Source organism: Pongo abelii, chromosome 15, assembly GCF_028885655.2.
Source record: "Pongo abelii isolate AG06213 chromosome 15, NHGRI_mPonAbe1-v2.0_pri, whole genome shotgun sequence".
NCBI classification, from domain to species: domain Eukaryota; kingdom Metazoa; phylum Chordata; class Mammalia; order Primates; family Hominidae; genus Pongo; species Pongo abelii.
Genome location: NC_072000.2, coordinates 58,502,461 through 58,517,703, shown reverse-complemented (window position 1 = coordinate 58,517,703; position 15,243 = coordinate 58,502,461).

Genomic DNA, 15,243 nt, shown 5'->3' with positions numbered 1-15,243 from the left:
TGGGTTTTTCTTGGTGTCTTATGTTCCTAGGTGGGATCACAGAACCGGTTGAGCCAGATTACCAGCTCACCACAGGCTCAACCCTGTGGTGCTTCAGAACACAGGGTCTGCAGAATATCCCAAACACTGATCTTATGTTTTACAACAGTGATTTTATCCCCAGGAACAATTTGGGGAGGTTCCAGAATCATGCAGCCTCGGCTGCGGGGACTCCTAAGCCATAATTTCTAATCTTGTAGCTAATTTATTAGTCCCTACAAAGGCAGACTGGTCCCTAGGTAAGAAGGGAGGCTTGTTTCAGGAAAGGGCTGTTACCATCTTTCCTTCAAAGTTAAACTATAAACTAAATTCTTCCCAAAGTTAGTTCAGCCTATGCCCAGGAATAAACCAGGACAGCTTGGAGGTTAGAAGCAAGATGGAGTCGATTAGATCAGGCCTCTTTCACTGTCCTAATTTTCTCATTGTTAGAATTTTTGCAAAGGCAGTTTTATACTCATTAGCATGAGGGTACACCCTGAGTGGATATTGTATCCTTGTATAGTGTAGTTTTAACTGTTGGGGAGCCAATTAAAGATATTACTGCTGAGCACTAGGGGGTTTTCACAGATAATCCTCTTATATTCTACTTGAGATCTGCCCCTAGGCTGTGTGAAAGCTCCCTGCTGAGGTTGCTGCCCTCTTTTAATTATAGGAAAGAAAGAACGCCTTGGTTGCATATCCAAATGCCACCATGCAAATCAGACAAAGCAGGAGGAGAGAGTGTGACTTCCAAAGTCACTGTTACTTACTAAGTGTAGATTCTCTTACTCTGGAATTTAAGGCTCTTCACATTTTGGCCCATTTGTTACATGTACCGCACGGTTGTCTTAGTCCATTTTGTGCTGCTGTAACAATACCTGACACTGGGTAATGTATAAAGAACAGAAATTTATTTCTCATAGTTCTGGAGGCTGGAAAGTCTAAGATCAAGCTACTGGCATCTGGCAAGGGCTTTCTTGGTGCATCCTCACAAGAAAGGGGTGAACCCCCTCTTGAAAGTCCTTTCTGTGGCAGCATCAGTCCGGTCATGAAGGTTTTTCCCATAAAGCTCCATCGCCCAACACTGTTGCATGGGGGATTAAGTTTCCAACACATGAATTTTGGAGGACATCTTCAGACCATAGCAACAGCTAAGGCTAAATATGCCCACATGTTAGGTGGAAATGCCCTTGCACCTGGCTGTGCTTTCCTGTTCTAAGCCTCCTCCCCACCCTCAGTCCACATAGGACTCTATTGATATTTTCAGCCCCAGCTAGTTGAACCCAAGGGCAGCCAGCCTCTATGATGTTGCCAGACTGATATCAAACAACAAGTTGGGCCGATCACTTTCTTGAGTGAGGCAGACAGCAGTGCGAGCTGACTGACCTTGAAAGAATGCCAGTAGATGGAGAAGAGGGAAAGAAGATGCCAGCTGGGATAGTGTAGAATAAAGCAGCCTTGGCCAGATGCAATGGCTCATGCCTGTAATCCCAACACTTTGCGAAGCCCAAGCGGGAAGATTGCTTGAGCTCAGGAGTTCGAGACCAGCCTGGCCAACATGGCAAAACCCCATGTCTATTAAAAATACAAAAAAAAAAAAAAAAAGTAGCCAGACATGGTGATGCATGCCTGTAATCTCAGCTACTTGAGTGGCTGAGGCATAAAAGTCACTTGAACCCGGGAGGCAGAGGCTTCAGTGAGCCATGATTGTGCCACTACACTCCAATCTGGGCAACAGAGTGAGACCCTGTCTCAAAAAAAGAATAAAGCAGGCATGCAGAGAGTAGCTGGATCATCTTAAAGATGAAGGCCCAAATTGAGGAGCCCCACTCCTACCTTTTAGGTTTCTAGAGCCTCCTTTGATCCAAGGCCACTCTTCATTGTCCCCTTTTTCTGAGGCTTGGTTGGTCAGCTTTTTCTGGGTTTCTCTGCATGTCCGTCCTTACCAGAAGCCTTCCATTACATGTTAACCTGGGCATGTCTGTTTACTTGTGTACAAAAGTGCCTAACTACAGTGCTACCTCTGGTTTCATCTGTCACTGTTCCCTACATTTACACTAAGCCTAAACAAATGTGATGGTTAATTTTAGATGGCATCTGAGTGGAGTAGTGGAGGAAGATCCACCCTCAGTGTGGGTAAGCACCATCCAATTGGCTGGGGCCCTGGAAAGAACAAAAACAGAAAAGGCAAATATGCCAGTCTATCTGGTGGAGCTGGTATGCACCCTTCCTTTCCCGTACTTGGGCAAGAATTCCAGGTTCCCTGGACTTTGGACTCTAAGACTTACACCAGTGGCTTCCTGGGTTCTCAGGCCTTCAGCCTCAGACTGAGAGTTACACCACTGGCTTCCCAGGTTCTGAGGCCTTCAGACTTGGCTGGAGCTAGCTATCAGCATCCCAGGGTCTCCAACTTGCAGAAAGTCTGTCTTGGGACTTTTCAGCCTCCATAATTGTGTGAGCCAATTTACCTAATAAATCCTATCTATCTATCTACCTATCTATCTATCATCTATCAATCAATCATCTGTCTATCCTGTTGGTTTTGTCTCTCTGGAGAACCCTGACTAATACAACCTTTTATACAAACGTGTCCTGAGCCTCATCTTCCTCCACCAACAGAAGCACTTTTCTCCCCATGCTGCTGCCGCTGCCTGCCAAAGTCAACAGCCTTCAAAAATCACCCCAAATGCCATTTAAACCATGAAGTCTGTTGTTTGTTGAACTACAGTACCTTCTTTAAAAAAGCAGTAACAAAAAGAAAATTTTTAAACGACAAATATCATTAGAGAAAAATCAGAAAATGCAAATAAGCAAAAAGAAGAAAAAATTGTATCACCCAGAGAACTCCATTGTGGTTTTGATTATCTTTCCCTGTCTCTGGAGGAATTTTCTGGTCTCACAGTCTTTCTGGTCATCCTTAAGTATTATGGAATTAGACTCATTTTCTTTTCAGGTAACAAAAATTCCAGTCTAGTCTAATGTTAAAACTTCAATATCTTAACTTTCTTTAAAGCTCTCTCCCTTGCCCCATCCTCTCCTCCATCCCACTTTCTTTAAAAATATGCTTCATGTTGGGAATCCACAGTGGAGAATGAGATGTGGTCTATCCCTCATTATTGCTGCTCCTTGCTCTCCCATTGCTAGTTGTCTCTGGTTTCTCTGGGGTTGGAGGAGGAGGGGCAACCTAAGTGAACAGAAAAAAAGACTTATTAGCCTGGTACAGATGTCATCTGGAGTTGGTGCCTCTGAATGTGGCCAACGTCAAATACTAACAGATTTCTTCCATGGGGTGCTCTTGTGGGTTCCTTGCTGATTCCCTCATTGGGAATTTTGGCTGCAAGTTCCTTGACTTGGGTCATGCCTCCTCTGGCTGGTAGCTTTACAACTACCCCTGCCAGCTCTTGGCTTCTAGCAGTTGCCTCTCTGTTGTAGTCACCTTGTTCCTCCAGGCTGCCATCTTGGCCAGGGTCCCTTGTTCAACTACTTTGCAGTGTCTTGGTTCATTCAGAATGCTATAATAAAATACCTTAATCTGGGTAGTTTATTTTAAAATTATGGCTCGCAGACTGGGTGCAGTGGCTCATGCCTGTAATCCCAGCACGTTGGGAGGCCGAGGCAGGCAGATCTCTTGAGATCAGGAGTTCAAGACCAGCCTGGCCAACATGGTGAAACCCCTTCTCTACTAAAAATACAAAAATTAGCTGGTCATGGTGGTGGGCACCTATAATCCCAGCTACTCGGGAGGAGAATTGCTTGAATCTCAGAGGTGGAGGTTGCAGTGAGCTGAGATTGCACCACTCCACTCCAGCCTGGCGACAGAGCGAGACTCCTTCTCAAACAACAATGACAACAACAACAGCAGCAGCAGTAATTATGGCTCACAGTTCTGGGGGCTAGGAAGTTCAAGATCAAGCTGCTAGCAGATTTGGTGTCTGTTGAGGACCCACTCCTCATAGAGGGCATCTTCTGGGTTCTCACATGGTAAAAAAGACAAACAAGCTCTCTCAAGCTTTTGTTTTGTTTTGTTTTGTTTTGTTTTTTCAGTAAGAGCACTAATCCCATTTATGAGGATAGAGCCCTCATTACCTAATCAATTCCCAGATGCCCTCCCTGCCCCCAACATATGGCACTGGGGATTAAGTTTCAACCTATGAATTCTGGGGAGACACAAATATTCTGCCCCTGCCCCCTCAAATTCGTGTCCTTCTCACATGCAAAATACATTTATTCCATGCCGATAGCTCCAAAATCTTAATCTTTTCTAGCATCAACTTTAAAGTCTTATGTCTCTTCTGGATATTATCTCAACTAGATATTGATGAAATTCAAGGTGGGATTCATTCAGAGGCAATTCCCCTCCAGCTGCAAGCCTGTGAAATCAAGTCATGTGCTTTTAAAGTAAAATGGTGAATCAGGCAAAGGATAAACATCGCTATTCTAAAAGAGAGCAATGGGAAGGAATAAAGGAGTAACAGGTCCTAGTAAGCCCAAAACGCAACTGGGCAAACATTAAATTTTTAGGCCTCAAAATAATCTTCTTGGACCCCATATCCCACTTCCAAGACACACTGGGGTAGGGTTTGGGCTCCTAAAACTCTGATGGCCCTGCCCCCATGGCTTTGCTGGGAGAAGCCAATGCAGCAACTGTCCTGGGTTGGAGTCACATGCCTGTAGCACCACCAGTCTGAGGTCTAGGGTGACCCTGCTCTCATGACTCCACAAGACATTGCCCTAGCAGGGACTCTATACAGTGGCCTCACCCCTGGGGCAATTATCTTTCTGGGCCTCAAGGCTCTTTGGGATCCTTTGAAATCTAGGTGGAGGTAGTCATGCCCTCACAGCTTGTATACTCTGTACACCCATGGAGATGGCCCTGCGTGGATGCCTCTATGGTTTACTCTCTGTGCCTTTCAGGGGGATGGTCTGAGTTTCAGCCACTTGAGCCACAGCTGGAATGGCCATAGAGTGCTGCACCAGAATATGGGGAGTAGAGCCCTAAAATTCTTCTGTCCCGGTGGCCCTGGCCTTCTGGGTCTGTGATGGATAAGACAATTTCAAAGGTCCCCAAGATGTTTTTGGGGTCTTTCTTTCATTATCTTGATGAAAGCACCTGGATCCCTTCTATCCATACAAATCTTATCAAACATATACTTGGCCACACCCTTGGCATTCCCTTCCATGCTTTTTCATTCTTTGTAACAGGGCCAGGCTGAGAAATTTCCAAATCTTTGTGTTGTGCTTCCTTTTTAATGATGGATTTCATCTTTAAATCACTTCCGTCTTCTCACATTTTACTACAAGCACTCAAAAGAATCTATGCCACTCCTTCAACACTATGCTTGGAGATTTCTTCTGCCAAATGTCCTATTTCATCACTCACAAGTTCTACCTTACACAAAATACCAGGACATGAACACAGTCCAGCCATGTTCTTTGCCACTTTATAACAAGGATAGCCTTTCCTTTAGTATCCAAGAACATGTTCCTTATTTCTTTCTGAGACCTAATCAGAATGGTCTTTTCCACCCATATTTCTGTAAACATTCTGATTATAACCACTTAGGTAATCTCTAAGAAGACTGAGGCTTTCTCTACCACTCTTCTCATCTTCTGAGCCCTAACCAGAATTCATCCTTAAGGCTACTTTCATGACAAAGTACCTCAGAACTCTTCCAGTCTCTACCCATTACCCAATTCCAAAGCTGCTTCCACATTTTAAGGTATTTGTTATAGCAACACCCCACTTCTGGTACCAACCTGTGTCTTAGTCTCTTTGAGCTGCTATAACAAAAAACCTTAGCCTGTCAATTGATAAACAACAGAAATTTATTACTCATGGTTCCAGAAGCTGGGAAGTCCAAGATCAAGTTGCCTGCAGATCCAGTGACTGGTGAGGGCCTATTTCTCATAGATGGCACCCTCCTATGTGTCTTTATATGGCAGAGGGTACAAGGGGCCCCAAAGACTACACCTCTTAATACTATCAGAGTGGGTATTAGGTGCCAATATATAAGTTGAGGGGACACATATATTCAGACCACAGCACCCAAGGATCCATATCTGCCCCACAAAAAACATGCACCTTTGCCTTCTGCCATCAGGAAGAGTACAGCTTGCTGTCTCTGTCATTAGGGTCAGCTCTCAGGTCTGATTCCTATCTATCTCCTGATCTCATTTTTCTTCCTGTTTTCTTCCAAGCACGCTATACCTGAGCCATGCTCAATTTATTTTCTCCTTGCTAGTTGTATCTTCTTACTTGGAAGATTGCCCACTCTCCCCTCATGTTTCCCCCTATATTCCTGTAGCTGGCTCCTTCATTCTGAACTGAGCTTAAAGGTTGCCTCTCATAGGGGATTTTCCTGAACATCCATCCTAAGGTAGCAACACATTCACCATCACCATTACATCTATATAGCATTTGTAGGAATACAAATGCTACATAGCATTTACTTTCATCTAATACTCTAATTTCTGTAATTGGTCTGATTGAGGGCTCTTAAACAGAATAGTGTAACAACATTGTTTTAGTTGTTTTTCAAAAGCTGCTATTTCTGTTCTCTGTCAAACCTCTCTTTTTGCTCTGGTTAGAGCCTTCTTCATGATATAATATTTCCATGATATTCCAGTCATTCAGTTTTTAAAAGTGCCTTTTCTGTTACTAAGATTCACTTCTGTTCATTTTAAAAATTCAGTCTCATATTTGACTCAAACCTCTTTCCTCAGCACAGGCTAAACTTTTGGCTCTGGGTGAAGGGGCTGGGGAAGCCCATGTCCTCATGCCCTGCTCTCTTGTACTGCCATGTTCTTATCCCCTTGGTGCTGGGGAGGAGAGGAAGGAAACAGGTTGAAGATTATGTAAGCATACACATGTTGCTGGAAGGAAGGTTGCTATTCTTTTGGATGCTATTGCTTTCTAACACTAGCCATAAGTTCCAAAAGTGGGGCAAATATCCAAACGATGGGTCTTTCCTAGAGATTATATTTTGGATCGATCTCTGGATGGCTTTTCACGGTTTTTCTCTATACGTGATTATTCTCTCTACCATTTTTGTTTTACTTGGATTAATATTTTTTTCTCATTTTAGTTTTCTGTGTATTCATTGCTATTTCTTTCCAAATACTGCAAAATATTTGTCAAATGCCTACCAAGTTTTACCAACGCTTCAGTGCATATGATCATCTGTCAGTTCATTTATTCAACTTGGAGCTTTGCTTTCTCACCTTCCATCCTCCCTCTAAAATCTGGATGAATTGCTGTCTAGGCAAGAGACACAGTTGTCGCCCTGAAAGTTCCCTCACTTGCTTTCTTAGTTTGAGCCCCTTGGTTGTATTCCATGTATTCTTTGTCATATTAACTAATTCTGCTGAAGTTCTTGGTACATGAGAGGTGAGCTTTCTTATTTCTGAAATGTTTTTCCTTCATACTCAGAACCAGTTGGTGGTTTGGCCGGTGTGCTGGATATTTTTGTTTTGCCTGTCTAGAACGCTTTCTGCCCTTCTCCACTCTGGTTTCTGCTCCCAGGAGGCTGAGCTTTAGCAACTCTGTTAATCTGGTTATCTTGCCATCTGGCTGCTGCTTGAGTTCAGCCAATCTCTAGGGCAGAGGGAGAGTGAGGACAGGATAATTATTCCATCAATCACTCTATTAGGGCCTCCTTGGCTGACCACAGCTCTCTATTGAAAGTCACTCCTCCACTCAAGACAGCCCTCTTTCATGATCTGTTCCTTCTGAATCCTGGGAGCCACTACTTCCCATCTTTTCTTGGGCCTAGTGATGGTAACAACTCTGCTGTTGCTAGCCTTTGAGTTCGGCAGTATTTTATTCTCAGTTTTTGAGACAGCCCTTTATAAAATCCTCCTCAGATTATCCTAATTTGAGTGAGTGTATCATCTCTTCCCTGGGTATTAAATTCTAGAGTGGAAATCATTTTCCCTTGGAATTGTTAAAGGTATTGCTCTTCCTGCTTAGCTTGCCATATGCTGTTAAGAAATCTGATGCCAGAAATCTTACTCCAATTCTTTTTGTTGTTGTTGTTGTTTGTTTTTTTAAAGACAAGTTCTTATTTTGTTGCCCAGGCTGGAGTGTAGTGGTGCAGTCATGGCTCACTGCAGCCTTGACCTCCCCAGGCTCAAGCAATCCTCCCACCTCAGCCTCCTGAGTAGCTGGCACTATAGGTGCACACCACTAGAGCTGGCTAATTCTTCTAATTTTTGTGGAGATGGAGTTTCACCATGTTGTCCAGGCTGGTCCCAAGCTCCTGGGCTCACACAATCTGCCTACCTAGACCCTCCAAAGTGCTGGGATTACAGGCATGAGCCACCGTGCCCAGCCCAGTGCTTTTGTAAATTGCCTTCTTTTCTTCTCCTCTCTGGAAGCTTTCGACATCTTCTCCTTATTTCTAGTATTCTGAAATGTCTCTGATGAGACTTGCTGTGGATCTGGTTTTATTCATTGTGCTAGATATTTGATGGACCATTGGAATCTGAAAATTCATATATTTCAGTTCAAGAAATTTTTTTCTATTATTTACTTGATAACTTCCATGTTATTGCCCTCTCTTTCTAGAGCTCTTATTGGTTTGGATTTTGGACCACTGGATTTGATTCTCTGATTTTCTTATCTTTTCTATTGTTGAACTCTTTTGTTCTTATTCTGAGAGATTTTCTTTAACTTTCTCTACTGAGCTCCCTATTTATTTAAAAATTTTAGTTATTTTTTAAAGTCATATAATTTTTATTGATAAGAACTAACAGTGTTAAACTGAGCAAAGAAAGTACTTAACATTTCTTTATAGCCATAAAATATTTTTTAAAATGCTTATCTATATTTAAAGAAAGGAAATTTATCTTGGAACAGGCAACTAACAGAATCTCAAAACTTAAATACTTTATAAATACATTTTAAAAGATACTACTATATGTCCTTAAATTCCTTTATTTTTATAAAAATGGAAATATTTTAAATTATTAACAAATTTTTAGTTTAAAATTATTAAAATAGTTTTTCTACTTGATTTAAATTGTATAAGAGTTGTTAGAAAGACACTTATCATACAAATAAAGCATTTTTTGCTACGTCTTTATATCCATTTCTATCCATTAATTGGAAGCACTGTTTATAAGACACTTCAGATAAAAGTCCATTTATACAAGTACAATCAAATATAACATAAAATGATAGAACTTTGATGTGAATAAAGTAAAATTTCTTCAGCAAAGAAGTTTTAAAGGCAAGAATTTTTAAAACATTTAATTTTAAAATAGTAAATGAAAATATAAACTGCCAAGACAAATAAAGGATTGTACATTAGTACACTGGTATTAAAAAACATAAAATCCGTATCATATTTTTAAAATCCTGAGAAAAACAATACTTCATTGCTTCTCAGAGGTATAGTCATAAATGCAATGATTTACATCCACATGAAGAGAGAGGATGGGAGGGAGCAAAGAAAAAAGAAAAGGAAAGGAAAAAAGAAGCATTTAAAAAATCTCTTTGCTGAAAATTTGTTCCTAAAGATGAATGCGCAGGTACGGAAGTTTATATGCTAAGTAAGAAAGTCATCACAGTTTAAATTTATGAGATCTTTTGCTTGTGCCCAGATTGTGTCTTTTCCATAGCATCCTGTCTGATTTCACATACACAGTATTTCTCTCACTGGGTTTAGCATTTACTTATGATTTCTGCTTGGGCAAAGTGTCTTGTGTTTTGTTTGTTTTCGTCTCTCCCTTCCATGTTGGACGTGCTTTTCCTCAAACATCTGGTTATGCTTGGCAATCCATTTGGATTTGAGTTCTACGGACTAAATCGAAAGGTTAATTAGAATCTGTGTGTGAGTCTCTGTTGGGTAGTCTGCTTCTTTGTAGGGTGATCGGGCAAGAAATTGACTTTGCGATGGGGACCCCTAACTACCAGCATGAGGCCTCTGTCCATTTTCATGTCTGATTAGAGCATATATCTGCTAGCATTGGGAAGGAACAGGAAGAGGAAGAGAGCAGAGAGTTTCCCAGCTCAATATAGGGACTTTCGTTTAATCACCCTGTTTCAGTCTTGAATCTCATCTCCACCCATCTCTATACCGGTGTATTTCATTTCAGAACCTCTCTAGTTTAATTTCTCCAGAGAATACATTTGGAGAAAGTAGGGAGGGGGCAGTTACTGGACTTTTTTATTAGTTGGCTTCAGCCAGTGGGAGGTGGGAGCGGGAGGAAGGGAGATGTCACGATATTCCCCACATTGTTCCTTTCTCTGACATAGGTTGCATTTCTTCGGTGGTTCCAGCTCACCCTACCCTGACTAGACCCACTGTGGTTCCAGCTTCCTATGGGTGACCTTGGCTCCTGGGTTCTAATCATTCTGTCTCTTCCTAGGAATGGTGATTACTTATTACTGCTCATCTGTCTTTGGGGTCTCAGCTCTTCCATTACTTGCTAATTATCTGTGTTAAATTCCATGTTTCAAATTAATAGAGTAGTTTCTGTTTTTCTTGTGGGATTCTGACTGATATTGGACAAATCCTGTACATATCAACAATACTTCATATTTTGCCAAAAGTATCAAAGTTTTCAATGATAGGTCAATTTCCAAACTTAAATGGATAGTGGCCCTAAAGACCTAACTAACTCTTCAGGCTATAAATAAGTGTGAAGCTAGCCTGTACTCCCAGGCTGGTGTCACCCTTGGGTTGGAAATGATGTTTGTGTGTTTGTTTGTTTTTAATAATATTTAGTTTTAGTTTTAGTTTTTATTTTTTTCTTGTTTGTTTTAGATATGCTAGTGTAGTGGTGACATCATGGCTCACTGCAGCCTTGACCTCCTGGGCTCAAGTGATCCTCCCACTTCAGCCTCTGGGGTAGCTGGGACTACCGGTGCATGCCACCACACCTGGATCATTTTTTGTATTTTTTTGTAGAGACAGAGTTTCACCGTGTTGCCAGGCTGGTCTCGAACACCTAGGCTCAAGTAAACCGCCCACCTCCGCCTCCCGAAGTGTAGGGATTACAGGGGGGAGCACCTTGCCCAGCCAGATGTTGCTTTTTTAAATCCAGTATTGATTTCTGGTAATATGTCAGATCCCTGAACATTAAGGTGATACATTACCCACCCAACATATTTTCCGATCTTAGACTGTTTTTTTAAGCCTGTTATTCAAGGATGTTAGTCATCCTAATTTACCTTGGAAAATTGTCATTGCCTAATGTCTGGGGTGAACAATTTCTAACTTGTTCTGTTTTTACTGAAGTAAAGGGGGAAAACCGTGGTTTCTTTTTGTTTTTAAACAGCTGCCATTTATTGAGTGCTTATTACATACCAGCCAGTCTGGTAAGTGCTTTGCATACATTATTTCTTTTAATCCTTGTAGCAATGCCATTGCCTGTCACAGTCACATAGTAGAAGCTCCATAAATATATTTTTTAACATTTTAGTTTGAAAAAATTTAATCATATTTCTAAGAATAGTATAATGAACTCTCCTGTACCCCCCACCTTGATTCACTGTTGGGAGACAATTCTTCATGGGCATCCATTTTCTATACATCTCATTTTTGGTACAAGTGGAGGCACAGTCAGTCATTCCAAGACTTTTCTGGACTATCTTTTCAAGGTTATTCCACTAGTGAACAGCCTTAGAAAACAGTGTCTCTGCTTGGAATGAGGGACAGGTTTGTTTACTGTTCAGTATAAGTAAAATGTCTTAGCTGGGTCTGGCGACTCACATCTGTAATCCTGGCATTTCGGGAGGCGGAGGCAGGAGGATCACTGGAACCCAGGAGTTCAAGACCAGCCTGGGCAACATGGCAAAACCTTGTCTCTACAAAAAAATACAAAAATTAGCCGAATGTGGTGGCACATGCCTGTGGTCCCAGCTACTCGGGAGGCTGAGGTAGGAGGATGGCTTGAGCCTGGGAGGTGGAAGCTGCAGCGAGCCAAGATCATGCCACTCCACTCCAGCCTGGGCAACAGAGTGTGACCCTGTCTAAAACAATAATAAGTATAATGTCTGTTTCTGGTGCAAAGGTGTTCAGGGTTGCTCAAAACTCATTATAAAAGATTGGGGGTCTTGGTCAGGCATGGTGACACACTGTGTAATTCCAGCACTTTGGGAGGCCAAGGCAGGAGGATTGCTTGAGCCGAGGAGTTCAAGACCAGTCTGAGCAACATGGCAAAACCTCATTTCTATAAAAAATACCAAAAAAATTAGCCCAGAGTGGTGGCATGCACCTGTAGTCCCAGCTACTCCGGAGACTGAGGTAGGAGGATTGCTTGAGCCCAGGACATCGAGGCTGCAGTGAGCCAAGATCACACCACTGCACTCCAGCCTGGGCAACAGAATAAGAGCCTGTATCAAAATAAATAAATAAATAAATAAATAAATAAATTAATTAGGTTTTCCTAAGCTCATGATTTCTCATTTGTGACTTAACTACATGGAATGCGCAGTATTTAGTTGGGCCATTTTCCATCACTCTGATGTGACATGAGAAGTGAGAGCAACTGACCTGAACAGAAGATCATGCTTCTTGCAGTGCCATGAATAATAAAGTCTTTAGTCACTGACCTAGGGGTCTCATGTCTTCTGCCAGTATTCAAAAAACTATGGCAGGGCTGGGCGCGGTGGCTAACGCCTGTAATCCCAGCACTTTGGGAGGCCGAGGTGGGCGGATCACTTGAGGTCAGGAGTTCAAGAACAGCCTAGCCAACATGGTGAAACCCTGTCTCTACTAAAAATACAAAAATTAGCCAGGCGTGGTGGCGTGCATCTGTAATCCCAGCTATTTGGGAGGCTGAGGCACAAGAATTGCTTGAAACTGGGAGGCATAAGGCAGAGATTGCAGTGAGTGAAGATTGCGCCCCTGCACTCCAGCTTGGGTGACAGAGCGAGACTCTGTCTCAAAAAAAAACAAAACAAAAAACAATGGCCGGCTGACATTTTTTTTTAATTTTTAATTTTTTTAAGACAGGGTCTCACTCTGTCGCCCAGGCTGCAGTGCAGTGGTGCAATCTTGGCTCACCGCAACCTCAGTCTCCTGGGCTTAAGCCGTCCTTCCACCTCAGCTTCTGGAGTAGCTGGGACTACGGGTGTGCGCCACCACACCCAGCTAATTTTTGGTATTTTTTGTAGAGACGGGTTTCCCCATGTTGCCTAGTCTGGTCTCAAACTCCTGGGATTACAGGTGTGAGCCAACATGCCAGCCAGCAGGCTAAAGTTAGCTTGAAAGTACCATACAATCTCAGACCCTGTACATTTCTTGATAGTTACCAGTTGTTAGCACCTGGCCATATTTGCACTCTCTCTTTCTCTCAACTCCCACCTCCATCTTCTTTAAGCCTGCACAGTTCCATTTTTCTTGGCCTTTCTTCACATTGACATTTAAAAATAGTATAAGCCAGTTCTTCTTTTTTTGTAGAATGTCTCTCAATTTGAGTTTTTTGGGGATGTTTCTTTATGATTAGATTCTGATTAAACACTTCTTAGAAAGTGAGAATACTATATAAATATGTTCCTCTCAATGCATCAAATTAGGAGGCATGTGAAGTTAATTTGCCACATTGTTGATTGATGACAAGTAAGTATTTGATAAATTGTTGAATAAAACTATATGAGTAAGCATTATCTGCCCTATTTTAGAAACGAAGGCTCTAAGGCATGGAGAAATGAACTTGCTCAGGTTAACAGAGCTAGTGGATGGCAAGCCAGAACTCCATTGTAAGTGAGGCTGTAATGCAAACTGCTCTGAGCCACATGGTACTCTGCTTCTTTCTCTTTTTATTATTTATTTATGTTTTCTTTTCTTTTTTTTTTTTTTGAGGCAGAGTCTCACTCTTGTTGCCCAGGCCAGAGTGCAGTGGCGCGATCTCGGCTAACTGCAAACTCAGCCTCCCAGGATTAAGTGAATCTCCTGTCTCAGCCTCCTAAGTAGCTGGGACTACAGGTGCCTGCCACCACTCCTGGCTAATTTTTGTATTTTTAGTAGAGACGGGGTTTCACCATGTTGGCCAGGATGGTCTCGAACTCCTGACCTCAGATGATCCACCCACCTTGGCCTCCCAAAGTGCTGGGATTACAGGCATGAGCCACTGCACCCAGCCTCTCTTTTTATTTTTTAACATTTTTGTTCTTGTTTTACTTTTTAAAAATTGGGAGAATATATATAATGTGGACGGGCGTGGTGGCTCACCCCTGTAAGCACTTTGGGAGGCCGAGGCGGGTGGATCACCTGAGGTCAGGAGTTTGAGACTACTTTGGCCAACATGGTGAAACCCCATCTGTACTAAAAAAATTTAAAAAAATAACTGGGTGTGGTGGCGGGCACCTGTAATCCCAGCTACTCGGGAGACTGAGGCAGGAGACTCACTTAAACCTGGGAAGCAGAGGTTACAGTGAGCCGAGATCGCGCCACTGCACACCGGCCTGGGCAATGAGAGTGAGACTCTGTCTCAAAAAAATAAAAATAAAAAAAGAATATATATAATGTAAAATTTAGCATTTTAACCATTTTGTGCATTGCTGTGGGAATGTAAAATGGTGCAGCCAAAACAGAAAACAGTATGGTGGGTTTTCCTGAGACAAGTCTCATTCTGTCACCCAGGCTGGAGCGTAGTGGCGCCATCTCAGCTCACTGCAACCTCCGCCTCCCCGGTTCAAGCAATTCTCCTGCCTCAGCCTCCCGAGTAGCTGGGATTACAGGTGTGTACTACCACATTCGGCTAATTTTTATATTTTTAGTGCAGACGGGGTTTCACCATGGTGGGGGTTTTTTTTATGGTTAATACCAGTAGTATTAACTATATTCATAGTGTTGTGCAACCATCACCACCAACCATCTCAAGAATTTTCATCTTCCCAAACTGAAACTCTGTACCCATTAAACAGTAACTCCCCATTTCCCTCTCTCCTTAGCACCTGATAACCACTACTCTATTTTCCATCTGTGTGAATATGCCCATTGTAGGTACCTCATATAAGTGGAATCATAAAATATTTGTATTTTTGTGCCTGGCTTCTTTCACTTAGCATAATGTTTTCAAGGTTCATCCATGTTGTAGCTTGTATTAGAATTTCCTGCCTTTTTTAGGGCTAAATAATATTCCACTGTGTATATATGCCACATTTTGTTTTTCCACTCACCTTTTGGCTGTTGTGAATAATGCTGCTGTTGATGTACAAATACGTGTTTGAGTCCTTGCTTTCTATTCTTTTAGATGTATATCCAGAAATGGAAT